We start from the raw sequence: 26,252 nt of genomic DNA on the forward strand, positions 1-26,252 counted from the left end.
CTAGTAGGTGAGCTCACGGGGCTCAAACCTGATGACGTTGCTAACACGAATCCTAGCAAGAGCCGTACTTCGCAGAATCTACCATCGGATCGGAAACGCGACCCACTGAGAAGATCCGGCGAGAAATTCAGTGGGCTGTGTCTGAGGGTTAATTTACTCGTCGAGCCCTTCGACACCGGTAATCGAGAACGGTGACCGGTGCTTGAGGTACCTAGAAGCACCGTTAGTGGATCGGGAGGATCCGAAATGACGTGTTTGGGGCGACGTCGACTGCTTTCCATTCTGTCCCCAGGATCGGGAATGTAGTTTCCGGCGGCCACGATGAGAGGGTTCTCGTGTCGTGCCGCTTTATCGAAGTGGCAGCTTTATAATGGGGGCTGCCGTCTAGCAGAGAGGCGGTAATAATATTTTGGTAACTCGACTCTGGCTGGCATGGAAACTCCGCTGTGTCAGTTTCGTCGGAGCGGACCACTCCCAATATTTACTTATTTATTTTTATTTATTTATTTATTTATTAGGTTGCACCAACAAAGTGATCATCAATACAAAACATTGACAAATTGACAAAAGTTCATGGCAGATGTCACCTCAATTATAGGTGCAATCGACAGTGCATTAACAACAAAAAAAAAAAAAAATTATAACTAAGATTAAGATAAGATATTAATTAATAATAAATATAACTTTTCAATAAAATCTATATTTATAAGCGTTCGATTCAATAATTCCAAGAAGTGAGCGTGTTCCCAGTAAGTAATCTTAGATCGGTGTCGGAACAGTGTTATTGATTAATTAGTGGAGTCTGATAACGCTGCGCAGATCGTCACCGACAGATTACAGATAACGTTCCTTGCGCACATATGTTATAATGAAATGTAATGAACGCGCCGCGCCGTCGCCGCACTGGAGCTTACTGTCAACTGTCAAACGACAAACTGTCACCTGTCAGGAAGTGTTCTTCTGTTTTGTGCCGCGTTTTCGGGAACACATAATAATGTTCCAACGTTACGTTCAATAGCATTCATTTAGTTATGTACTTGTGTGGTGTTCAAATAATGGATTGATAAGATGCGGTGTTTGCTTATACGGGTATATAGCGATACTGAGCAGTCACATTACGTTACGTTATTGTGGTTAGAGTCGCGCGCACCGAACACTTCATTTATATTCAAGTTTACTTTAACCGCTCGCTGTTTGCCTCACGCGTTGTAACATTCAAGCGGAGCTAATTAGGACTCTTCTTAACGTTGTCATTGTAATTACGAGTAGTGTTACAGTCGCGGCGCGGCGGCGGCTCGAGGCGCTGCGGGGGTGGCCGAGCCTTGCAGTGGATAATGGCGGCGAGCACTCGACTAATATGTTACCTTTAAGTTTGGGTCATTGCGTGGCGCACGATCTCTGAAGGATTTCATTGAGAAAGGCTCTGAATCATGTACATATTTGTTATGCGAACAATATTAATCATTAAGCTTATCTGCCTACTGTATTTCTAATATTGTACCTATTACAATGTGGTGACTCTGAAACAAGCTCTCACGATATTTCAATATCTGATCTTTGAAACTTGAAAGTGTCTAATAATGTTAATAAATCCATCCACGTCGGTTATGATTGTACCCGGTGTAGTTGAGTCGCGCAGATCTTGTTGTTAGTCGCCAGTGCGAGCTCTTACTCGCCTCCGCGGGCGCCGTCGTGGTCCCTGGACAACGGTTAACCCGGTCTAAAGAGAGCCGCGAGCCTCGGGGTAATTGTTCGAGTCGTCCACAAAGTATCCATTGAACGGACTCGATGACCAGTTGCTAAATAAATGACGCATAATGTCGGGTAATTGAATGTGTTCGGGAGTGAGCTGTGAAAGATAAAACGTGAAAATGGAACATGAGCGTTGTGCTGGTCTACACTGGACCGGCAACAGCGGCACGTCCACTCCGCCCGCCCTCTACTATTCTCTATTTCCTCTCACAAACCCGAACAAGAATACATAATATTTATTATGAATATACTGCACGGGTTGGTACCACCATCCTACCCATTTCTGCCGTAAAGCAGTAATGCGTTTCGATTTGAAGGGTGGGGCAGCCGTTGTACTGTACAAATGGAGCCCTTGGAACTTATATCTCAAGGTGGGTGGCGGCACTTTCGTTGTAGACCTCTATGGGCCCCGGTAACCACTTACAAGTTCTGTGGGCACTTTACGTACACAACTATACTGATTTGATCATGGACGTGGTATATGAGTCGACAAGCTGGTTGATGTGTGGAGATGCTGTGTGTATGTGTGCAGATGGGCACCCCCCCCCCCCCGCCCCCGCCCCGCGCGCTCACACACACACGCTGCAGCCGGACCGACGGACCGACGGAACGGTAAATTGAGATGCCGCTACATCTTCACGGTTTCATTTCACGTTTTCTAACTCGAACACAGCTTAATGAATAATATCGTGGATCCACCCACGCCGACTCGCATCAGCTCCGCCGATATTATATCATTATCAATCCGCTAGTGCCGGGGACAGGAACAGTAGGAAGTGCGACACCTAGGCTTTAGTGCCACCACGACTACAATCTGCACCAACGATCGTCACTGCAATCACTCTGGTGTTAACTCTCAGTCAACACAATAATGACGTGTAGATACTATTTTTAAAAGATGTGTTGATACGTCTATATACCTACATATGTTTATTTTTACGTTCTAACGCAACTTCGTTTCGATTTTACACCAAGCACAAAAAATAGGCAAACATAAGTACCTACTCGCGGTGTTGGGAATAAAAACTGGTATCGCGGTGTGCGCGGTGTGCGCGGTGTGCGCGGCCGCCGCCTCGAGCCGTGGCGGTCACAACTGGAACGTGGTGCGGTGCGGTGCGGACACAAGCGAGGGGCTATCGAGGTTGTTTTCACTGGCGGCTCCCGGAGAAACGCGTTTCTCCGTCGGTCGGCCCGCCTCCCCGGGCCCGGCCCGGCCGCGACACGCGAGGCGCGCTCGACCGTGCCACACGTTCTGTTGCAGATATATACGAGTAATGTGGGCATTAACAAGGCGTGGCGAGTAGGGAGTGTCACGGTGATGAGAGTGTTGCTGGGCTATTGATGGGCTCGCATCACAGGTATATACTCGTACTAGCCGGGGTTGGTTCTGCGCCGCGACGGACGTGCCCTAGCACATGACAGGTACCGGCGAGATCACATGAAGTCGTCTTGAATATAACGCACTCGTGTGGGATCCTCGCGAAGCAGTTCAAAAGCTAATGCTGGAAAAACTACACAAAAAATTTTGCAGGTTCCTATTCAAGAAAATGTATGGATACTATCCGTTCTTGTATCCATCACTTTATGTGACTGGTATGGTCGGATTAGATACTCTTGAGCTGAGACGGAAGATGACTCTTATGGTGCATTATTATCAGCTATTGCATAACAAAATTGATAACTCCACTGCACTGGAATCAGTGTCGCTATATGTGCCTGATGGCTACAGGCGCGGATGTATGTGTGGAGGGGTGCGTCGCCAGCGGCAGCTTCTTAGTACCACGCACGCAGCACACCGCTAACTCTCCGACGCATCGTGCTGTCTCGCTACTCAATGGCTTGCTAGCCTATGCTCCGGAAATGGATATATTCCATGATGGTTTGCAGCGGTTTATTGTTGTTGTTAGGAATTACTTAAGCTAATTATTAATACCTTACAAATGTTTTGGTTTCTACTGTTAATTTGTAAGTAGATTGAATGAATAAATAAATAAATAAATAAATAAATGACAGGCGTTGCAGCCTGATAGAACCGACAATGATCCCAAGTATTGTCGGGTTCAGCGCCTAGTACTGCGCTGTGCCTTGCTGTGCTGTAATCTGTTATTATTATGTCCACTGCATCAGAAAAACCTCTCCTAATGTTGGTCCGACGATCTTTTGGTACTTACGTATTAACGCCACCGCGGCAAAAATTCTATTCAACTTTCCTTTATGGTCCGTCGATTTTGGGTCGGAGTGGAGGTGGGGGGAGGGAGGGGGTAAGGGTTTACTCCCTGCACCATTCCCACCCCGCGGAACCCCATGGTTATGAAGATATCCACGGTTAATTTTTTTGATTAAAATTGCATTATTTAGTCAAACTCGAGCAAACGGTAGTTTAAGTTTGAATCCACCTTATCTCCAGCGCTGCGGGAAGAGCAGCCCTTCCGCCCTTGCGTGCCGAAGCACGGTCACTCGTGCTCCGCTCCGCAGCTTCGGCTCGTTGGACCAGCCTCAGGCACTCCGCCTCGCACTGTTTCCGTGCTCCGTCACAGCGGGCGAGGACTGCTCTCCCTCCGGTTTTTTATACACACTCTAGGGGTAGGGCAGACAAGACCAAGTGAAAAGTGGGGTGCTCTGATTCGCTTTTCCATATTTTTCGAGTTGTCCACACTTGCTAACCATTAAATTTCTGCCGCGGTGGCGTTAATACGTAAGTACCGATCTTTTTTATCACAATAATTAGTTATAAGTTGTGGTTATATAGTACAATGGTCTGAAGACTGCAGTTACAAATATCCAAAATCCGTATTATTTGACAATAATTATTATATTTTGTTAAACCTAAACCATGTTAATTGTTCTCATGTTATTTGTTTTTATGTAGTTTATTGATGGATTTTTTCTTCTTAAAAATTTTATCTGTTTTATTTTTGTTCCTTTTATTTTTTGTTTTTTCTTTCAGATTTAATTAATCTTATAATCATTTGGTACTAGAACTAGATGTTAGTTGTGATTACCTATAATTAAGTGAGCACATGTCATGTTTTGATATTTTTGTACCCTATGTTTAAGCCAGTGTTTCATTTGTTGGTGATCCATTAAATAAATAAATAAATAAATAAATAAATAAATAAATATAAAAGAACATTAATTGATGAATTGCAAGTAGCGACCGAGTTAGTTGTAATGGTTGAGAAGATCGATGATGGGGCACAAAAGAATGTCATCTCGGCGGAGAACAGACACAGAGAGGAGATTGTGTCGGGGCTGGCGGGGCTGGCGGGGCTGGCGGGGCGCAGGCGGCGCGTCGTTATGCAAGTTCACTTCCTAATATGCAAACATTTGTGAGATCACGACTCGAAAGATCATCGGATGCGATTCCAATATTTGGGTCGCGAAGAGATGTTACGATATAATCATTTAATAACAATGAAAGTAATTTATTTAGATACTTTTCTTAAGTGGCACTATACTATACTTTTTTTAAATGAGATACTAAAAACGTAAGCGATTAGTTAATTTAATTCTCTTTCGAATTATGTAAGTTTGATAGAACCGACAGATGTTCCGTCGTGCCGGTCACAAGTGGGGCGCCGCCGCCGCCGTGCCGCATGCCGTGCCGTGGTACTGAGCGGTACTGAGCGGTGGTACACTGGTCCCCGCGGGGACGCACCGAGGGAGTTGGTTCGACAGAGCGGACGACGAAAGTACTTTTATAATACGTGACACAGGTTTGTAATAGCACCTGCAGATTTAAAAAATGCTATTAAACGAGTGTAATCACAGTATCTGAGTTCAAAACTGTTGTTTGTGTTTGTTATTCCATAAAGAAGTGCACGGATCTGTGTCCAGCACCGACGGCTCATGTATCCTCTCCGGTAATGCAAGTGTAATGATAGTTAGCGCAGTCCTCGTGCAGACGCCGCCGCTCGCTCCGTCGCTAATCTCCGAGTGGAACGCGTCGTGTCGTGTCGAGGGGCGGAACCATTGCGCTTCACATAACCGGTTTGTTGTTCGTATTGGATCAGCACTTACAGCTCTGTGCATCCGCCCGCTTCGAGTCTTATACTCACTTCAAAGTCATGTAGATGTTGTCACTTCACCGAATGTTATTTATATCGTGCCAAAGTGCTAGCTAGATGCACACGAGTAGTTTCCAGAGATAGATGCATTCCATACGTTTAGACCCAACGAACAAGACACGTACAGACTGAATTAGTAGACCTTACTGGCTGCATCAACAACTGCTCGATTAGAAATATATCGCGAGTGGTGTGTGCAGTGTGTGTGGTGTATGCAGTGCGTGTGGTGTGTGCAGTGCGTGTGGTTTGTGCAGTGTGTGTGGTGTATGCAGTGCGTGTGGTGTGTGCAATGTGTGTGCAGAGCGGAGAGAGCGGGCGGGCCGCCCAGCCGCGCGCGTTGCGTCATGCGCGTCGTACTGCATCATGTCAGTGCGGCAGTGCGGCAATGCGGCAGAGCGATAGTGCGACACAGCTTACACTGCAGTTACATCACATCACTCGGTCGTGATCGAGACTGTTTTCTACGACTTGAAGCTCGACCCCACGCAAAGAGAAGGGAGGGGAGATCGGAGTGCTTCAAATAGTATATTTATAATGTATTTATTTATTGTCGTGTCCTTTCTTTAGTGCTGGTAGCGCCACTACTGATCGATCATTCATTTGTCTAACGTAATCTGCACATTAAATTCGGCCTGTTTGGTTAATCCAAGGCCTTTTTCGAGAGTTGACATACGAGTGGTCGGTATTAAAACGCTAAGCTGAATCAAGTTTAAACACGGAGTCGTGCCTAGCTCACCCGGGGCACAACTGGTATGAGGCCCATAAGGATTATTTATTTATTTATTTATTTATTTATTTATTTAATAAGTTGCACCAACAAAGTGATCATCAATACAAAACATTGACAAATTGACAAAAGTTCATGGCAGATGTCACCTCAATTATAGGTGCAATCGACATTGCATTAACATCAAAAATAAAAATAAAATATACAGCTAAGAATTGGATACATTTCATTCATTGCTTAAGATTAATGTAATTGGGAGATGAATGATTGGGAATTGATGATTAGAAAAAGAAACAATCGTCTCAGTTACACGCGCGGATCTCGGAGCAGAATATTGTAATATTCAGTTTTGTATGATAGTTTTAATGAATTGTACGAAACGGCGTAATAGAAAGTTAGTTGTTTAACAATAGATCATTAAGATCACGCTCCAACTTTTATATGGTTAAACTGTTGTAATTACAAACAGACTTCGTGCTTGCTGTACGACTACAGCGACGGTCAGGCGAGCCCATGTCCGCCATTGTTAACTTTTTTATTTTTTATTTTTATTGCTTAGATGGATGGACGAGCTCACAGCCCACCTGATGTTAAGTGGTTACTGGAGCCCATAGACATCTACAACGTAAATGCACCACCCACCTCGAGATATAAGTTCTAAGGTCTCAGTATAGTTACAACGGCTACCCCACCCTTCGAACCGAAACGCATTACTGCTTCACGGCGGAAATAGGTGGGGTGGTGGTACCTACCCGTGCGGACTCCCAAGAGGTCCTACCACCAGTGATTACGCAAATTATAATTTTGCGGGTTTGATTTTTATTACACGATGTTATTCCTTCACCGTGGAAGTCAATCGTGAACATTTATTGAGTACGTATTTCATCAGAAAAATTGGTACCCGCCAGCGGGATTCGAACACCGGTGCATCGCTTTATACGAATGCACCGGACGTCTTATTCTTTAGGCCACGACGACTTCAAAATTGCTTGTAGAGTAGATTTGTTATTCCGTAAAGCCACAAGAGATAATTCTTTGTAGAGGCACTTATGTCTATCAGGTATCTATCTATTTGACACGAGAGGTAGGCTTCGGCCTTCACAATGTGGATACGATGAGCGAGCCACTACACAAGGAGTTGTCGTCGACTACGGCGCCGCGGCGGCCGCGTTGAGGGTTCTTCGTATATTAGTTAAATGGAATGCTGTTTATGTAATGTATCGCGGGGAGGCCGCTGTGTCCGCCATCGCGTTACATAAATGTGTACTAGAATTATTATTTCGGCATCGGCTATCATCTCGCTGAACACATTAGCGTCAATAAGCGTAAGATCTTTGAAACTGAACTGAATGTTGAGCTAGTGTTTCAATGTAACGGAGGACGCCGTTCCACTGGCATAACCTCGCCTCGCACGTAATGTAACTGTTTCTATATAAAAGGAAATCAAAACCTTAATGAGGTGGTAAAATCGTATTGGTCGGGTCCAAGCAGAGCGTCCACGGGTTCACACTGCGAGGTAAAGCTATTCGTAGACTTCATTAACAAACAGAATAACCAGTCTTGAAAATATATACATCGATGCGACAGGCAGGTTTCAGCCGAGCGTTTCACGAATCGCGAGACAGGAACAATCGAAACGAGCAACCCACCTTGTGTTGTGCTGGTCAGAGGTGTCGGGAGATCAATGCGAGCCGGATAGGCAGCGAGCTCATGCTCGTGCGGTCGTCGACCCGTCGGTGCGTCGCGTAACTGTACAACACTCACTAAACACTAGACTTGAAGCAGCTCAGGGAACCACACAGCGTCACCTCACGGAACGGACTGGCAGCGGGACGGCGCCGCGTGCGCCTGTGGCCTTGACCGCCCCTCTCCCCCGCCTGCCCCGCGGCCCGCCCGCCCGCGCCTCCCCGTGTCTCCCTGCGGTGCATCAGCCGGCACCGGCAGCACGGCGCGGCGCGGCGCCCGCGGCCCGTAGGTAGCCCGCGCTCGGCCTTATCCCGTTACGTTTGCCTACGATCGCCTTTTGTTATTATCTGATTCTGATAACGGTAAGAGCACGAGTGACATTAGAGCGGTGATCAAACGAGAGTGACGCGACACGCGCTCGGTTCGGACAACAAGTCGAGTCTACAAATATTAAACAATAATATATAACTGTAAACGAGTTTCGAGTTACCTAGAACCTTCCTTACCTTACTTGTTGTTTAGCAAATTTTGCTTAAGTTCCTTATTGTCACAAGTGCGGAAAACAATAAATTGGTTACGTTAATTTACGCAAGACCATCGAAATACCTATAAACTAGCATGTATGTGTATACATACGTACGTGCAATACGTATACGATGTCGCACACAGATGTCACTGTGCATGCGCTGCAAGTCTGCTCGTGAGACTAATTTGTATTTACCATGAATCGAATAATGAAAGATGATGTCTTTTGTCTTTCATTATTCGATTGAATTGAACACGTCAAATATAATCCAAAACCACATAATATAGTAAGTGCATAGGTCTAAGGGAGTAAAATGTTTTGCTTACTTACCTAATACCTATATTATAATGAATCTTTTAACCTTTGAAGTCGCGTTGAGAGATGCACCGGTGTTCGAATCCTGCAGGCGAGAACCAATTTTTCTAATGGAATATCGTGTAGGTATATAATAAAAATGAAATACGTACTTAACGATTGTTCACGATTGGCTTTATGGTTCCTAAGGAACGAGACCTCCATGGTGAGTTGGAGCTTGACTCAGTCAGTACCTACAGTCGGCATCATTGTGCCACTTCGAGAAGGCGGCACGACATGAGAACCTCTTGTCGTGGCCGCCCTTAATTACACACCCGATTCTGAATGAACTGAACAGATTCTGGACTGAATGGTAAACAGTGGACGTCACCCTAAGCACGTCATTACGGATCCTCCCGATCCGTTAACGGTGTTTTTAAGTACCACAAACACCGGTCACCATCCTCTCCGAACCCGTCGCTTGCGACGAAGGGCTCGACGAGTGAATTAACCCATAGACTACTGAGTTTCTCGCCGGATCTTCTCAATGGGTCGCGTTTCCGATCCGTAGATTTTACGAAGCACTGCTCTTGCTAGGACCAGTGCCTCTTAAGGCTATCAGCATAGGTAGGAAAAAAAAGATTGGCTTTTACGGTGAAGGAATAACATTGTGTAATAAAAATGAACCCGCAAAATTATAAGTAGCGTAATTACTAGTGGTAGGACGTCTTGTGAGTCCGTACGAGTAGGTACCACCGCCTTGCCTATTCTGCCGTGAAGCTGTGTTTCGGCTTGAAGGGTGGGATAGCCGTTGGAACTATACTGAGACCTTAGAACTCATATCTCAAGGTGGGTGGCGGCATTTAAGTTGAGCTTCCCTCGGCACTGTGGTGTGCCGCAGCGGCTCCTTCTTGGTGCCCTATTTTTATTGTTTTGACTGTAGACATTATCTGCTTGCCGATCTGATGATGCGCTACTTCTGCAGCACTACTGGCGGGGTATTGACCGTCCCGTTTCATCACCTGTCTACAACAGTATGGATCGGAATGCGTTCAAATATACCTAATTCAATTCAATTCTCGAAGAAAAAAACTAGAACTCTATACGATTACAACACAAATGAGAGTAGGGAAAAGTCGAGAGCTGGGGGCGGGTCCATGCGGGTGACATCCGCTCGAGGACGCTCCGGTCTCTCGACTCTGGGTTGATGATATTTGAAGAGTCCCGAAACAATAATGTTACCAAACAATCGCCGTGTTAGTGTCGAGCTGGATTACCGCGGTGATGCTTGTGGAACTCTTTTATAACGAGTTAGAAATCTTGAAGCGTCTAGAAACACTTTCTTTGGAACCTGGTTTCCTTCAGTAACTTTGCTAAAAGTATTCAGAGTTGACCGGCGCGGGTGGAGTATTTTCATGTGAACTCCCGTCCGTGTTCCTGACTCCTGTCTCCGGACTGCTGTTTCGTCTGAACTGCTCTACACCGCTACCTGCCGCTTGCTACTCCGTCCGTCTACTCAGCACCACTCAGTACACTAGGACACACATTCGCAACAAGTGTTTGATGTTGTTGTTTGTTTGAGTTGTTGACTGTTTAAGGCGAACCGTCTTCAATTATAACATTATTTAAATAATAATACACTTTAACATTTTCAACAAAACCCAACAATCATAATCACCTATATTTAAATTAAATTAAATTAAACAATTAAATGAAACAAACACTATTTATCATGATATTTATAGTATTTATTTAATAATACAGCAAGTACACTGAGCTCGCGTCGGCGCCCCCCCCAACACTATTTATGTGTTAATAGTGTTTATGTGTTATATATGTATGTATATAGTTATGTATATATCTATTTAGTATTTACTTAATTAGTATTTATGGCCAATTGTAGGTTGTGTACTTTGAAATAAGACAGATACTTCAAACATGACTACACAAAAGCGAGTCGACAATTTATTGACTCGGAGTGTAACCAACCACTTAGAGTGCAATGTGAATAAACAACAAAAATGAAGGTCCTCGAAACTAAAAACGCAAGATCGAACCGCTTACTTCTATTTTATTTATTGAAATGACATTACAACTATGATTTAATTGGCTGTACATTAGAGTTGACGTTCTAAGCGGCGCGACCTCGCGGGTCCGGCACGCGGCGCACACAGCATACACACAGCACACAGCACACAGCACACGGCGCACAGAAGCAAGAAGATCACACCCGCCGGCGCCGACTGAGGATTCGGGCAGGAGTCGCTGCGTGATTCAGATACTTTATACACGTTCTATAAGCCGCCTATTTCGCAATCATCCGTATACCTATAGACACAAATAGACAAAATCAACACAGCCAAATATAATAAATATGTACCTTTTCTCGTCTGTTTGATGGCCGATTTTTTGTTTTGTTTTTAGTAGCCATTGACGAGCTTGATTACTTTTATTAATAAAAAATAGAAGTAAGATAATTTTTCACAAGCAAATGACACAACAAAAGACTAAATGTAACTTCTATAATACATAAAATGAACCTAAGCTCTGTGCAGTCGGGATCCGGGGGATCAGTAAGTGGGCCCTATCTCACTCGACGAGGGTTTGTGTTGCTCTGTTGCGACACCAGGACTAGTGTGGTGTGTGTGCCGGTGTGCTGAGGTGCACGTTTGTCGCGTCTGAATGCCAGAAAGATTCTTTTCTCTTCACGTGTAACTTTCCGTTTTACAGTACAACGTCTGCCGCTTCACGGCAGAAATAGGCGGGGTGGTGGTACCTACCCGCGCGGACTCACAAGACGTCCTACCACCAGTGAGTAATCCTAGAAATAAACCACTTACAATGGCCTCTGCGGTTGTAAGCCGCTGCAGCTGCTCACGTCGACATGTCATCGCAGCGATCATTCGAGAACGACAGAGCGACAGAGGGGACACGTTTGTTCCGAAGAACATTAAATAATCGATCACAACGCGTCCCGCCATACAATAGTCAGAGGCTCGTTTAATTACGTGAGCAGGCGCCTCCCCCGCAGCTCGCCAGCTACCTCGTGTCCAGCGGCGATCGCTTCTGTACCATGACCAATCGATCGGTCAGCGTTGTTCTTGAGCCCCAATGCTGTGTCTGTCGCGGTTCGTCACGACTCACGGTGCCGACTCAGTAATGGATGTTGGAAGGTCAGAGAGTAGCATCGTGCGGTAGGAGGTCGCCGCCGCCAGAACTCGGACGGTGGCCTCGGTCATGATCATGTACTCCGCGTCCCGTCATTTCGGCACTGCAGACGAACGCTCGTGTGTGACTTCCTGCGGCCAGCTCCTACTTCCTTATCGTCGTTTCGAAGTACATTTGAATATTCTCCTCTGAGTTTCTCTAAACGCAGTAATGCTTATCTCTCGGTGAGACTGTACCTACTGTTAGTTGAGGTAGGACAGTTGTTATCTCTATATATATAAATGAATTGCTGTTCGCTAGTCTCGCTAAAACTCGAGAACTGCTGGACCGATTTGGCTAATTTTGGTCTTGAATTTTTTATGGAAGTCCAGAAAAGGTTTAAAAGGTAGTTAAACATGAAAATGCTCGGAATTAAATAAAAATAATTCCTTTGATGTGTCCCCCGTCGGACGGATTCCTTTTGTTTGTTTTTAAGTTTATTTTATACAAAAGTTTAGGTCTTTTATTTATCGATTGAGGCACTACGGAATCTGCCGGGTCAGTGGGCGCCAGCCGCCACGTAGCAGTTCCACTGTGGGCGGCGCAGGTCGCGGCTGCGTGTACTGAGACTGCTACTAGTCGTGTATATGCTCAAGGCTCCCGAAAATATAACTAGTTGTTCAGCGAGAGGTGAGGCGGTCGTTGCTCCAGTTTCGCTGCGATTAGTGCCAGATTTAGCGCAATCTTATCGCTTGTAAATATTTGTAATTAGCTGTAGTTCACTTATCTTCAACGATTTTCGGTAAAGCTGACGGCATACTTCTGTAAACATTTACCTTAGATTGTTGCCCGACGGCCGAGCCTCGCCGAGATTGTCTCGGAACTAGAGCGCATGCCGCGAGTGCCGGAAAAGCAATGAACGTCTCAGATAAAGATAGATAAGATAAATTAGAATCTTAATTAAGGACGAATTAACTAAACTACATAATGTAAGTTTTAGTTTCCTAATTAAATTCGTACTATGTGGGTACCTGGTGAGACCAATTTATTTGTTTTTGCACATGGATCAAATAATTTAATTTAAAATTAAATTTGTTTTTTGAATGAATGTTCTACATCCACAAGGATCCCCCCGCGCGGACACCTAGACGCGACATACGAGACAACGTGGGACGGGATATCTAGGTTCATGTGGCCTAGTAGCCACCGGACTGTTTTGTATAGTTAGTTAGTATAGGGCCGGTTTGTATAGTAGGTTTCATGGAATGTGCTCTGAGGAAGTGTTCGAGATGATTCCTTCATATCCTTTTGCACCAACACCTCGCTCGCTACAGGAGCAAAGTTCAGCCGCACTAGCCGGAACCGCTGCTGCCGCTGCTCCCCGGTGCGTCCCGGGCTGTGGAGAGCGCTGGCGGTGGCGGAGGGTCGCTCCGGCGTCGCGTGATCAATTACACACTAATCGTTTCCTTATCGAAACGTTCATTAGTATTCATGACCGCTAATATTTAGTTCGCAATATACGTTCAATACCATTTCAATCGCGTACAGTAAGTAATATGGCATTTGTCTGTACAAATATCTAATCAAATAAATTTAATTGAAGTGTTTGTTGATGAAACGCCCCGTCATGGTGTATGCAAGCGTAGTGTTCGCTCGTGCGACCTTTTTTTTTTGGTGAGGAGGAAATCGCCGGACTTCCCCGCCCTCCACTGGGGATAGCGGGTGGGGCATGTCAGAGTCGAACTGACTAAAACCTCCTGTCGCTCAACAACCAACGTCCAAACCTCGCATGAGACAGAACTCATGAAGAGGCAGAGGGGAAGTGAAGCGTTTAGTGCGGAGCACATCTCTCCCATCACCCTCCCCCTCGGGACGCCGGGCCGGCGGTCGTCGGCGCCACGACCACCAACCAGCCCTCTCGGTCGGCAGGCTGTCCGAAGCCCACCTAGATGGCGCCGGTTAGAGTGAGCGGCTCATGCGGCCTGCACCAATTTGAAGCCCCTTCAAGTCATTCAATCCCGTTTTTGCAGGATAGCCGTCGGAGCACCATGGTTCCTAAGGAATGTGTATCTTCATGATCTTGTGGATCATGTGGAGCTTGACTCAGTCAGTAAGTATTTACATTCATCATTGCGTCACTTTGTGAAGGCGGCACGACACGAAAACCCTCTTGTCGCGGCCGCCAGATATTACATACCCGATCCGGAGGACCGAATGGTAAATAGTCGACGTCGCCCTTAATACGTCATTACGAGTCCTCCCGATCCATTAACAGTTCTTTTAGGTACATCAAGCACCGGTCACCGTTCTCGCCGAACCCGTCGCTTGCGACGAAGTTCTCGACGAGTAAATTAACCCACAGACACAGCCCACTGAGTTTCTCGGCGGATCTTCTCAGTGGATGGCGTTTTCGATCCGGTGGTAGATTCTGCGAAGTACGGCTCTTGCTAGGGCCAGTGTTAGCAACACTCTCGGTTTGAGCCCCGTCAGCTCACCTATTATCTCGGTGAATCTAGAATAAGCCCTCGAGGCTACTAGAATAGGTAGGAAAATAATAATAATCATGAAATCTCTGAAACGGAGCCCCTCTCAATAAGACTTACGACTTACTCGTATATAGACCGTATTGAACAATATATAGTATCGAGCTCGTCGGGTGCGTCGGGTGCGTCGGATCGGTCTGTCCGTCTATAAGTCTATAAGTTAATTCATAATTATGATAAGTTATGAAGTACGCGAACAGTGCGGCTCGTGTGGTGCGGACTGCGGGCTCACTCGCGTAATGAATGCGGAGATCCCGCGGCCCGCGGCCTAGTTCGGCTTACGATCACGAGCGCCGCCCACTGACGCGTCTAATGTTATTATAGTTTTTGTGTCGTGCTATTGAACCCTTTCATTGATGCTGTGCGTGTGTGTGTGTGTACGCGTGTAGGTCAACGATCAATTCCTCTGTGTACTACTTACAAGTGTGTACTGGTGTGTACTGGTGTGTACTGGTGAGCCTATTAGTTCGTGATCGTTAGTAATCGTGACCACTCAGTCTACTTTGAGCTCCGAATTCAATATTACAATACAAAGCTTTCATCGAAATCTGAGTTTCTTAATATATATATATATATATATATATATATACATATTAGTATTAGGGCTTTACCGAATTTATGGCATTTTGTCCCTTTTGCCCACAAGTGTAATGTTTTCAGGCTTTAAGTATGTGCCCTCGAGCCGACGAGCCGACGAGCCGGTCCACGAGCTGTCAGCGTCTGTGAAGTGCGAACAGGTCCATCGCGAGCACACTCTTGTCCACACAGACTAAAAGCCGCGACCAGCCGACCGAAAAACTCGCGGGACATGCTCCAGCACCACGACTTTGTGATTTAGTCTATTATAAAAAACATAATGATATAATAGAACAAACAGAGTACTGATAGTATTTAAAAAGCGAGTCATATAAGAACCAAACTAAAAGTTAACATACAACGAAATAAAATGAGATAGATTAATAACGTATTAAAAAGAAGTAGTTATAAATAGAAGGATCGAGCTACACGATGCCGCGGCCGGTGTCGTCCGGAGTGTCTAGAGGAGACGTGTGTCTTGTGTCGAGTGTCGGCGCCGAGTCAGTCAGACTCAGTCCCGTGGTGTGTATTCTGGTCCCCGACCTACATACTCTACTATCTACTACATCTCACGTAAGCTGTTTGTACACTGATGACTGAGTCATCGCCGCCGCCGCGTACCGTCACCACTACAATCTGATATTCTCAAATATAAACAAACGGTACGACCTGAGCCTTTCGTAATTAAATGCGTGTAGGTAGAGCGGCGCGCGACGGGACCGCCCAGCATCCCTCCTAAATATGAAGGATGTATAGGATGTCTGTGTATACTTAGTCTGGCCATAAATATTGTTACAATTAAAAATAAACAAAATATTACATTTGAATTTGGGATCTGTCATTTTTATATGATTGCTCATTGAGTTTTCTCATTTTGGCGCCAATACATTGTACAATATTTTGCGATATTAAAATGGAGTGGGGTGATAAAGAGAACCGAATCGCTGTGATTGCATTACACAAAGTAGGTATGGAGCCAAATGTAATTTTTAAAACTCTCCATACGCTTGGTATTAGTAAAATGTTTGTGTACCGGGCTATTAATAGGAGCAATGAGACCTCCTCTGTTTGTGACAGAAAAAGATCTGGCCGTCCACGTAGTGTTCGTACGAAAAAGGTGGTCAAAGCAGTAAGGGAAAGAATTCGAAGAAATCCTGCCCGAAAGCAAAAGATTTTATCTCAGGAGATGAAGATAGCACCTAGAACCATGTCGCGTATTTTAAAAGATGACTTAGGACTTGCAGCCTCTATGAGGAGGCAGTCTCCTCCCGGTGATGGTCACGGGGCGACCTAAGGGGGTTGAGGCTGCGCCGCACGCTACCGTCACTCTAGCGCGCTGGCACCAGGAGGACGGGACGGCGCGTCGGCGGCTGCGGACTGCGATGCGGTCCGCATTTTCGTCGTCGCTGTCGTCGCCGAACATACTGTTGAAGAGCAACCCGGTCGGCGGTGTATCGCGTTCCGACCCGGCAGGCTGGTTCTGGCCCAGCGGGGTATCCCGGAACACCAGCGGCACCGCCCGGGCGGCCTGGTAGGGCCGCCGTACCGCGGAGACCGACGTCGTTGGTCGTCGACTATCGCCTCGACGACCCGTCGGTCGGGCGTCCTCGGGGTGGCGCCGCGTGTCTGGTTGTAGTGTTGACCGCGGGAACCCCCCTACTCTGAACGGGTTCTGACCCCGGACGGAGATCGGACGTCGGGTGTAAGAGTGCAGGGGAGTCGTTTAGTGGGTGGGCCCTAAAATCCTTGGGCCCGCGATCTGCTCTCAACACCTGCAGATCGTTGAGTCTCACATACCCCGCGCGCCCCCTAGGCGCGGGGACCTCGTAGGAGGTTCGGCCCCCGGCCCGAAAAAAAAAAAAAAAAAAAAAAAAGGACTTGCAGCCTATAAGAGATGTATTGGTTATTTCTTAACTGATAATTTAAAAGAGAATAGAGTGGTAAAATTGAAACAACTACTGAAGCGGTACGCAAAGGGAGGTCATAGAAAAATTTTGTTTACGGATGAGAATTTTTTTACAATTGAGCAACAATTTAACAAACAAAATGACCGTATTTATGCTCAAAGCTCTAAGGAAGCTTCCCAATTAGTCGACAGAGTGCAACGTGGGCACTATCCGACTTCAGTGATGGTTTGGTGGGGTATTAGCTATGAAGGAGTGACTGAGCCATACTTTTGTGAAAAAGGTATCAAAACATCGGCACAAGTGTATCCTGATACCATTCTTGAGAAGGTAGTGAAGCCCCTTAACAGCACCATGTTCAATAATCAAGAATGGTCCTTCCAGCAAGACTCGGCGCCAGGTCATAAAGCTCGGTCTACGCAGTCTTGGTTGGAAACGAACGTTTCGGACTTCATCAGAGCTGAAGACTCGCCGTCGTCTAGTCCCGATCTTAATCCGCTGGATTATGATTTATAGTCAGTTTTAGAGAGTACGGCTTGCTCTAAACGCCATGATAGTTTGGAGTCCCTAAAACAATCCGTACGATTGGCAGTGAAAATTTTTCCCATGGAAAGAGTGCGTGCTTCTATTGATAACTGGCCTCAACGTTTAAAGGACTGTATTGCAGCCAATGGAGACCACTTCGAATAAGCTTTTTATACTTTAAATTGTTTTATATTTATGTATTAAACTAACACACTGTAAAAGTAATAAATGTTATTTGCAATAGATTTTATTCTTATTTTTAATTGTAACCGTATTTATGGCCAGACTAAGTATATGTGAGTGTGGTTGAGGATAGAGATGAGTTAGAGTGGACCACATGTTGTGCCGGCCACTGTTAAGGAGAGTTATTTGACTGTTTGTTTGGGATGGAGCACTACTTCTACCTGAGTGAAGGTAATGCTGACCGTACCAACAGGACTTATTCGTCTTCTTTAAGCTAATAATAATTTATATTAATAATAATTTATTAAACGCTCACCGGACAGCATCTCTTGAGCCAGTTGAACTTAGCTGAGGACTCGATCTGGAAGTTATGGCGTGTGGGGCATGCCCGGCCATGCCTGTCATACTCTGTGAACTGAAGGGCTTCCAAAGACAATACGTCTCGCGTGAAGGCCGCGCGCACCAAGGTGTTATGTGCAGGTTCATATCCTTCAACGCTCTAGTGGAGATGTGTGAGCGTGTTTGAGGAAAGAGATAAAAGAGCTTCAGTCAACAGATTCTAAAGAGTCAATGACAATATTACGTATGATCATATTTAATTAACTTTTAAAAAAACACCTTGCCACGGTACACCTATTTCAGATGTAGCTGTTTTAAGACAACATTTTAGAGAGGTTGCGGTAACACACACGAACAGAGTGTACAGTTGTACAGGCACTTTAATAGTATTCATTAAAGACTAGAGTGATCGGTCATTAAGGACATTAATCAAGTCGGTCACGGTCTCATTGTGAGCGGCGGAGCGGGCAGGGCGCAGCAACCCGCTACGCTCGTCAGCCTGCGACGCCTGGGCCACCGCGCCGGCAGGTAATGTAACCAACGGGCTATGTACATATGTTTGTATAAGAATATGTTTACACACAGTTGTGTAAATAAGTTATTAACAGCTTAAGACGCTACTCCAACACTATAGAAGACAATACCGGGACGCGTCATCGCGTGTCAGCATGAAGTGGCCCGATAGAGATTGGACACGTCCGCGCATTGTGTGGTACATACATATCGACGCTTGAAAGGCAAACATGACTAAGCGACAATGCGTAAACTTTACAGTAGAGCAATTTAAAGTTGAAAAATTTTGAAAAAAAAATATTTTAACGAATATAACTGTAGGATTGAAATTATTTCAATAGACTTATAAATAGTTTTTTTTTGCCCATCGAATATACTTAAAGGTTATTGCCTATCATTTGTGTATATAGCAGTTATTGTCGCTTATATATATTGTCCATAATTTGATAAACAGGTAAAATTATCTGAATTTTATATAAAAGGTTTCTCGTCACAAGTAAAATTATCTAAGCCAGCATTGAAAGATTAGGAGTAACATGTAAAGCAATATGAGCTATCGTTGAAAGATTTTCAGTAACATGTAAAGTTATACAAATTCGCACAGCTTACAGTTTCGTTTTGGGTATATTGGACTAAAGTGATCCCATAGTTCACAACAAATCGAGTAAATGTATCTAAATACTATTCCATTTTTTTATGCATGTAGAAAGTGTAAAGAATTGAACTAAAATGTAATAAATTACTATGGTAAATCATGCAAAAGAGTGAGACGTTTATGAATAAACATTTATTGTAAGAAACAATAGGGATATATTTTTTTGTAACAAAATCACGCTATTACTGTTTTTTTTTTATTGCTTAGAGGTGTGGGTGACCTCACAGCCCACCTGGTGCTAAGTGGTTACTGGAGTCCATAGACATCTAGAACGTAAATGCGCCACCCACCTTGAGATATAAGTTCTAAGGTCTCAAGTATAGTTACAATGGCTGCCCCACCATTCAAACCGAAACACATTACTGCTTCACGGCAGAAATAGGCAGGGTGGTGGTACCTACCTGTGCAGACTCATAAGAGGTCCTACCACCAGTAATTATGCAATTTATAATTTTTGCGGGTTTTGATTTTTATTACACGATGTTATTCCTTCACCGTGGAAATCAATCGTGAACATTTGTTGAGTACGTATTTCATTAGAAAAATTGGTACCCGCCTGAGATTCGAACATCGTTGCATCGCTACATACGAATGCACCGGACGCCTTATCCTTTAGACCACGACGATTTTGTAAACTTTTGTTAAATCTTTTTACGGAATCTATAGTCGTTTCTTTGGCCTTATTTGGTGGTTCACATCTCCCTCATGGGAACAAAATGCAAAATAATGTGACAAACGACTTAACTAAGCGACGTCCAGCTTACGAAAGTCAACTTTTACCAGCCCGCCAAAACGTGGTACGCGACTAGTTGCGCATACCCACACAACGTATTTAAACTCGCGCAGTTCTTTAGCGACAAAAAATTATATTTTGTTTACGGGTAAACATAACTAAGCGCCAAAAGTAACCATTGAAATTAATCAAGTAAAATTATCTAGGCGACGTAGTTATTAGAAATGTTGTCATGTAAAAATATTTACGGATGGAAAGGGATATTATGTTAAACAAGTAAAACTATCTAAGATTCAATATTATTCCATTTTGTTTCAGGTTAAATTGTATAACTGTACCAATTACGACTACTTTGTATAGGTACAATCTACTAAGTGGTTTCAAAGAAAAATTTCATAACAAGTAAAAATAAATAAATACAAACAAATGAAAATTTAAAAACATGAATAACTGACTAAGTAAATAATACCTTATTATTAAAATGTCCTAACTGCAGGATGTCTCAAAAATAACTTTTTTTTTGTCGTTTGGTAGGAAAAAACTCTGCATTTTTATGAAAATCACACCATATCTAAGCGACATAAAACACGTCACAGAGTGATGAAACCTATACTAAATGACGCAGAAAAATCAGACGATTCCAATGGTGTATCTAACTCATTTTGCATACTTTTGTCGCTTAGTCAGGATTGCCTTTCAAGCGTCGATATGTAATATATGTGGCGCAGAGCGCGTCGGCGGGCGCTCACCATCAACACTGATCTTACAGAGTCTGCGCAGTGGAGACGGTGCAGCAGCGTCCTCGTCCACTGACAGCTATTGACAACGTGTGGTTTCGAAATGTTACCAAAATGAGCGTTGATTACAACCGATAACTAATCGCTAAGACAATAACAATTAAATAAAATGTTATTCAAATGAAGAGCTAAGTACACTATTACGGTATTTCTTCTGAGAACCAGTAATGGTAGATAGTGACGCGTCAGCACGCTGAACACGATCGTGTTGTGCAAAATGTAAATTCTGGATACATTAGGTACACTCGCCCGAAGGTGGGTGCGGATGTTTCATACTATGTATTCATTGTCCTCTACCTCTGCAATACTACAATCGCTAATTGAGTATCGCCACAGCGCGCACCCCGCGCACCCCGCCCACTTATCCAATTTGCCGACAGAAATGTTGGTAATGTGACACGCCAGTGCGCACGCTAACTGCCTGACGTCACCACTATACTACGAACAGTGTTATCATTTCCTATATCTTTCCATTTTTGCAGTCGGCATGTTACAGACAGTTTTGGGTAGATACCGCATGCAGTTAGCACGGAGCTGTGAACTGAACCGGAGCCCGCGCTACAGTAGATCAGCGAATCGAAGGTCCGTCCCGTCGCGTCATTGTTGCAACGCACAGATGTGCCCGCGCTGAGCCCGCTCGTAACTACGTGCCGGGGCCCGCAGACATCGCAGTGTGAACTTCGCAGCCAGGAGACAGGAGGTGGACACTGTACTGTATGAACCGGCTCGCACTGAGTGGTCACACAACGAGCTGATAGATTGGCGCCGCGTGTGTAGCCAGCCGGCGCGGCACTCGGCCCCTCGACAGACTCGCTTCGTGCAGCACCGGACCTACTGAATGAAATAAACATGAAATAAACGAATAAGAAAACTCTAAATAAAAAACCATTTGAATCTACTGTCGTCGTTCCACTGATTACCTCATCATTGTTTATGTTGGGAAGTTGATGTTGTGGAATTATTTCATTATTATTTCTTAAATACGTATTTCATTAGAACATTTTTTATCTGTCTGCAGGATTTGAACAACGGAAATTCATTGGTCCCGTTCGAAAACGAGTTTCTTATTGTAGTTATCAGCGCGCCTTCTGTAGATCATCGGCATGTCATCAATGTGCAGCATGGACATCGTAGGGAAGATCACCGAACCTTAGTAACGCTCGCATTGATGGTCGTTGTGTTGGGGCAGCAGCTATCAACGACGACCGTAAAGCTCCATTCATCCAAAAAGCTAACGACCGACTTGCAGAATCCTTTGGGGATTTCGTGTGCTGGTGATTTCGATAGAAATGCCCATGCCAGATCATATCGAAGGCCTTCGCGGTATCAAGGCCCTCGCCTTTGCTAGCCAAGGCTTCAGCCCACCGGTGAGTAAGGTCTACAAGAAAATCGCCGCCTGAGTGACCGTTTAGCACCGATACTACAAGTATAAACAGTTTTCTTATATTATTTTGTAATCTGTATCGGATTCAGTCGCTTGCGACGCAGTCCTAAGGTTCGTCGATTAGGAGTTCTATTCTGGGCGGCGCCATGTCGTTGCCCTCGGTCGCTCCGTGTAGCAGGTGTGTCTCAGTAAGAGCGTAGTAATAATTGAGTATTGTGTAATATTCCTTTCGTGTAAGAGGCACATCTGAAATGTGTCAGCTGTCACATATGATTGTTCTGATTATTAAAAATGGAGCGCAATACAAAATAACAACCTGTCATAATTGTGAAAACACTACAAAAACGAGGAAAGTTACGCAGAAGCCGGCGGCGGGGCGGCGGGGACGGAGCTACGTTTTAGATACTGACAGTTAGCTGAGTACATGAACATGCGTCGGTCGGTGCGCCCAGTCAGGGCCGGGGTCCCTCGGGGAAGCGTCCTGGCACCACTCCTCTATGCGCTCTATACTAACGACATTCCCACACACGAGGGCAACCTCCGAGCGTGGGAGGCCGACGTGAAGTTGGCAGGTTACAGGTCCAGCAAAATCTGGTTCTTCGCACGATAATAGAGGCAGGGCGTTATGTCAGAAATTACGTAATTGCCCGGTAATTGACCCCACGAGCAGAGTAGAGTTCATCCATACTACCTGGTTCATCCATACTATTTTCGGAGTAGAGTTCATCCATACTACCTGGAGCCACCGCGGTCATCCACAGTGCCTTTCCAGAGATCTTTTTTGCCACGTACCATCCGGCTATGGAATGAGCTCCCCTCCGCGGTGTTTCCCGAGCGCTATGACATGTCCTTCTTCAAACTAGGCTTGTGGAGAATATTAAGCGGTAAGCAGCGGCTTGGCTCTGCCCTTGGCATTGCTGAAGTCCATGGGCGACGGTAACCACTCACCATCAGGTGGGCCGTATGCTCGTCTGCCTACAAAGGCAATAAAAAAAAAAAAAAACGAGCAGTCTTCGCAGTATAGCTCCCTTGCACGCCAGACCGTCTGATGGTTGGGCGCTACCAAGGGAGCTCCTGAAACCCCCTGCTATGTATGTATAACCGATGTGTATAACCGAGTGATATGGGAGTGCTCATAGTGAGTGCCCCCATGGAACTGAGCTGTCCACACTCATCATTCCTCCCACGTTGTTGGGGTACCCTCCTATTTTAGTAGTTTATGTAGTAGGTAAGTAGGGAAAAAAAGAAAAAAACACGACGCCCGAGGGTCCTTGCCGCCGGGCGTCATTCCTTGAGCCAGTCAAGCCCATCGTATTATATTTATGTGTCGATGTAAATTGCGGCCGTACACACTGCGAACAGTCCCCCTCAAATTCCCCCTAGCAGTATACCCATTCAGCTTCCGCCCGGGTTGTGGTGCTCAGTTGTTAAATGTTGAAAGACGCTGGTGTCTGCGGCCGTCGTGGGCACCGCTCTTTGACTACCGACGACTACAGTACAGTACATCAAAGTGTCATCCTTCTTATAAATGGCACATCATGGGTTTTAGTTAGTCTGTATGCAGATAGATTATTATGATTACTGTTCACAAGTTTTTATTTTTATTGCTTAGATGGGTGGATGAGCTCCAGCCCACCTGGTGTAAAGTGGTTACTGGAGCCCATGGACATCTACAACGTAAATGCGCCACCCACCTTGAGATATAAGTTCTAAGATCTCAGTATAGTTATAACGGCTGCCCCACCCTTCAAACCGAAACGCATTACTGCTTCACGGCAGAAATAGGCAGGGCGGTGGTAGCCACCCGCGCGGACTCACAAGAGGTCCTACCACCAGTAATTACGCAAATTATAATTTTGCGGGTTTCACTTTTACTACACGATGTTATTCCTTCATCGTGAAAGTCAATCGTGAACATTTGTTGAGTACGTAATTCATTGGAAAAATTGGTACCCGCCTGGGATTCGAACACCGAACATCGCTCAACATGAATGCACCGGACGTCTTATCCTTTAGGCCACGACGACTTCAAAAGTATTTGCAAAGAGGATAACTTAAACATTATTGAGATCTATGTGGCTCCTCTCTGCGCAGAACGAATGAACAGCACCTTGAGGTTGCGCAGCTGCACGTGGCTTTAATCTATTAACGATTATCGAATTATTCTTAACTCGTTGTTTAGACGGGTATTCAAAAATAAACATAACATTGTTGAAATAGCAAGCGGACCTAAAAATTTCAAAATAATCATAATATTGCTTTTATTTATTGGCTTTGTAAGCAGATAGTGCATGAGCCACTTGACGGTCAGTGATGAGGCTAGCCCGATGCCTGCCGACGAGTACTCTCCTCAAGCCTCGTGACGCTCAGGCAGCACTGTCGGTCTTATCATTAGTCCTTGACAGCTGTTCATTTTTGTGAGATTTACATACATCTGTAGATCTGACATGTCTTTCTTTAAACGAGGCTTACGGAGAGTACTGAGCAGTAGGCAGCGACCTGGCTGTGCCCCTGACATGGCTGACGTCCATGAGCGACGGTAACCACTTGTCATCAGGTGGGCCGTGCACTCGTCTGCCTACAAAGGCAATAATAAATAAATCTAATAGAATAACTACTTAACTCATGTTCAAAAATGACTTCCAGGCATTGAAGGCACGACACGGTGCGGTGTGTCATAAAAATCAAACCGCAGACAAATGTATTTAGATTTCTGTATTTTGTAATCTACGAGTATTAGACATAATAATATAATGCAGCAAGGTGTGTAGCGGACCTCGATATCCGCTTACAACCAGGTGAGGCGTGAGCACGTCTTAACAATAAATAAAAAGGGTTTTGTTAATAGCGGAAACTTGTTTGGCTTTTACTGTATCTTTATTTAACAATACGTAGTAAAATGTATTTTCAAAAATAAATATTTAAATAAAAGGCTACGCGATACTATCTACATAGTATGTATATTTTGATTGAGTAAATTTAATGGCTGTACATATTCAGCTGCGTTAAGAAATAAAGACCTTAAAGTTCAATGATGAACTGTTGCGCAGCGTCGCGTCGCCAAATTCGCCAATACAATACACTCGACGCGATGCTGCGACGGCGACGGTAGAAACGAACAAAGGAAATATTTGTATTTGAAGGAAGCAATTAGTGCCGACGTATTCAAGATTTGACTTGGGACAATATCGTATGCGACCAGCTAGCTATACGTGTGTTGTGGTTGCGTAGTAGTACAGTATACAGCTGACATTCTGTGTTTTAGTGTAAGGTGCATCGTCCAGCTACCCCGCTGCGCCCGACCCACCGACACATCACAGTGTTGAGATTAGTTTAATCCCGGAACTGTTGTGAATTCGATGTTGATATTCTGCAGCGCTGTATTCCTCCGTTTATTTATCGCTTCTTTACGAACATAACATAGTGAATGCGTAATGAATGATTTCGTCACACTTGTACAGTGTTCACGGCCTTTTGTTTCTGCTTCCACAACCAGAACTATTATATCTATAAAACAAAAAGTATTTAATGTATAGTTTTTTTTTTTAATTATCTCGGTGTTTTTACCTAGTATTTATGGTATCCGTCAATACCGAGTATTTGCTTGCGTTCTAGCTAAGTAACAGTTGTATCTAAGTGCGGTATTGTGTGGAAATGTGAATTGCATCGAAGCAATGGCCGGGCTGGCACGGAGCGGGCCTCGAACTGCCGACTCATCAGCTTGTGAAACTGCCTCGTTGTGTCGACGCGCAGTTTACACTCGCTGTTACGTAGGCACGCAGCTAGACGACACGAGCGCGCCCTACTTATGACAAACACTTCTTTGTACCTATCGTAAGGTCTTTGAAACTCTAACGCATCACACTCTCGTCAGCAATATTGCCACTTCCTTGTTACCATC

The 26,252-nt window shown here is 44.9% G+C and overlaps 1 protein-coding gene and 2 long non-coding RNA genes across 4 annotated transcripts in view; 1 reads left to right on the plus strand and 2 right to left on the minus strand.

Moving 5' to 3' along the window:
• Positions 1 to 8,405, minus strand: part of LOC101744804 (uncharacterized) — a 41,289-nt gene extending 32,884 nt beyond the window's left edge. The window contains exon 1 of one of the 2 annotated variants that reach the window (XM_038016518.2): positions 8,196 to 8,405. The gene's annotated coding sequence lies outside the window, so the exon portion shown is untranslated. The remainder of the gene's footprint in view (positions 1 to 8,195) is intronic. The other variant, XM_038016521.2, reaches the window with a different exon arrangement.
• Positions 8,406 to 14,107: 5,702 nt separating this feature from the next.
• LOC134200304 (uncharacterized) lies at positions 14,108 to 15,716 on the plus strand. The gene is made up of 2 exons (XR_009975142.1): positions 14,108 to 14,309; positions 15,403 to 15,716. It is a non-coding gene; the product is annotated as an uncharacterized LOC134200304 (long non-coding RNA).
• Positions 15,717 to 21,438: 5,722 nt separating this feature from the next.
• LOC134200302 (uncharacterized) lies at positions 21,439 to 23,029 on the minus strand. Its single transcript, XR_009975140.1, has 2 exons — positions 21,888 to 23,029; positions 21,439 to 21,801 (listed from the first exon to the last, which is right to left on the minus strand). It is a non-coding gene; the product is annotated as an uncharacterized LOC134200302 (long non-coding RNA).
• Positions 23,030 to 26,252: the final 3,223 nt, after the last annotated feature.

The sequence above is a fragment of the Bombyx mori genome, chromosome 16 (assembly GCF_030269925.1).
Source record: "Bombyx mori chromosome 16, ASM3026992v2".
In the NCBI taxonomy this organism is placed as follows: Eukaryota; Metazoa; Arthropoda; class Insecta; order Lepidoptera; family Bombycidae; genus Bombyx; species Bombyx mori.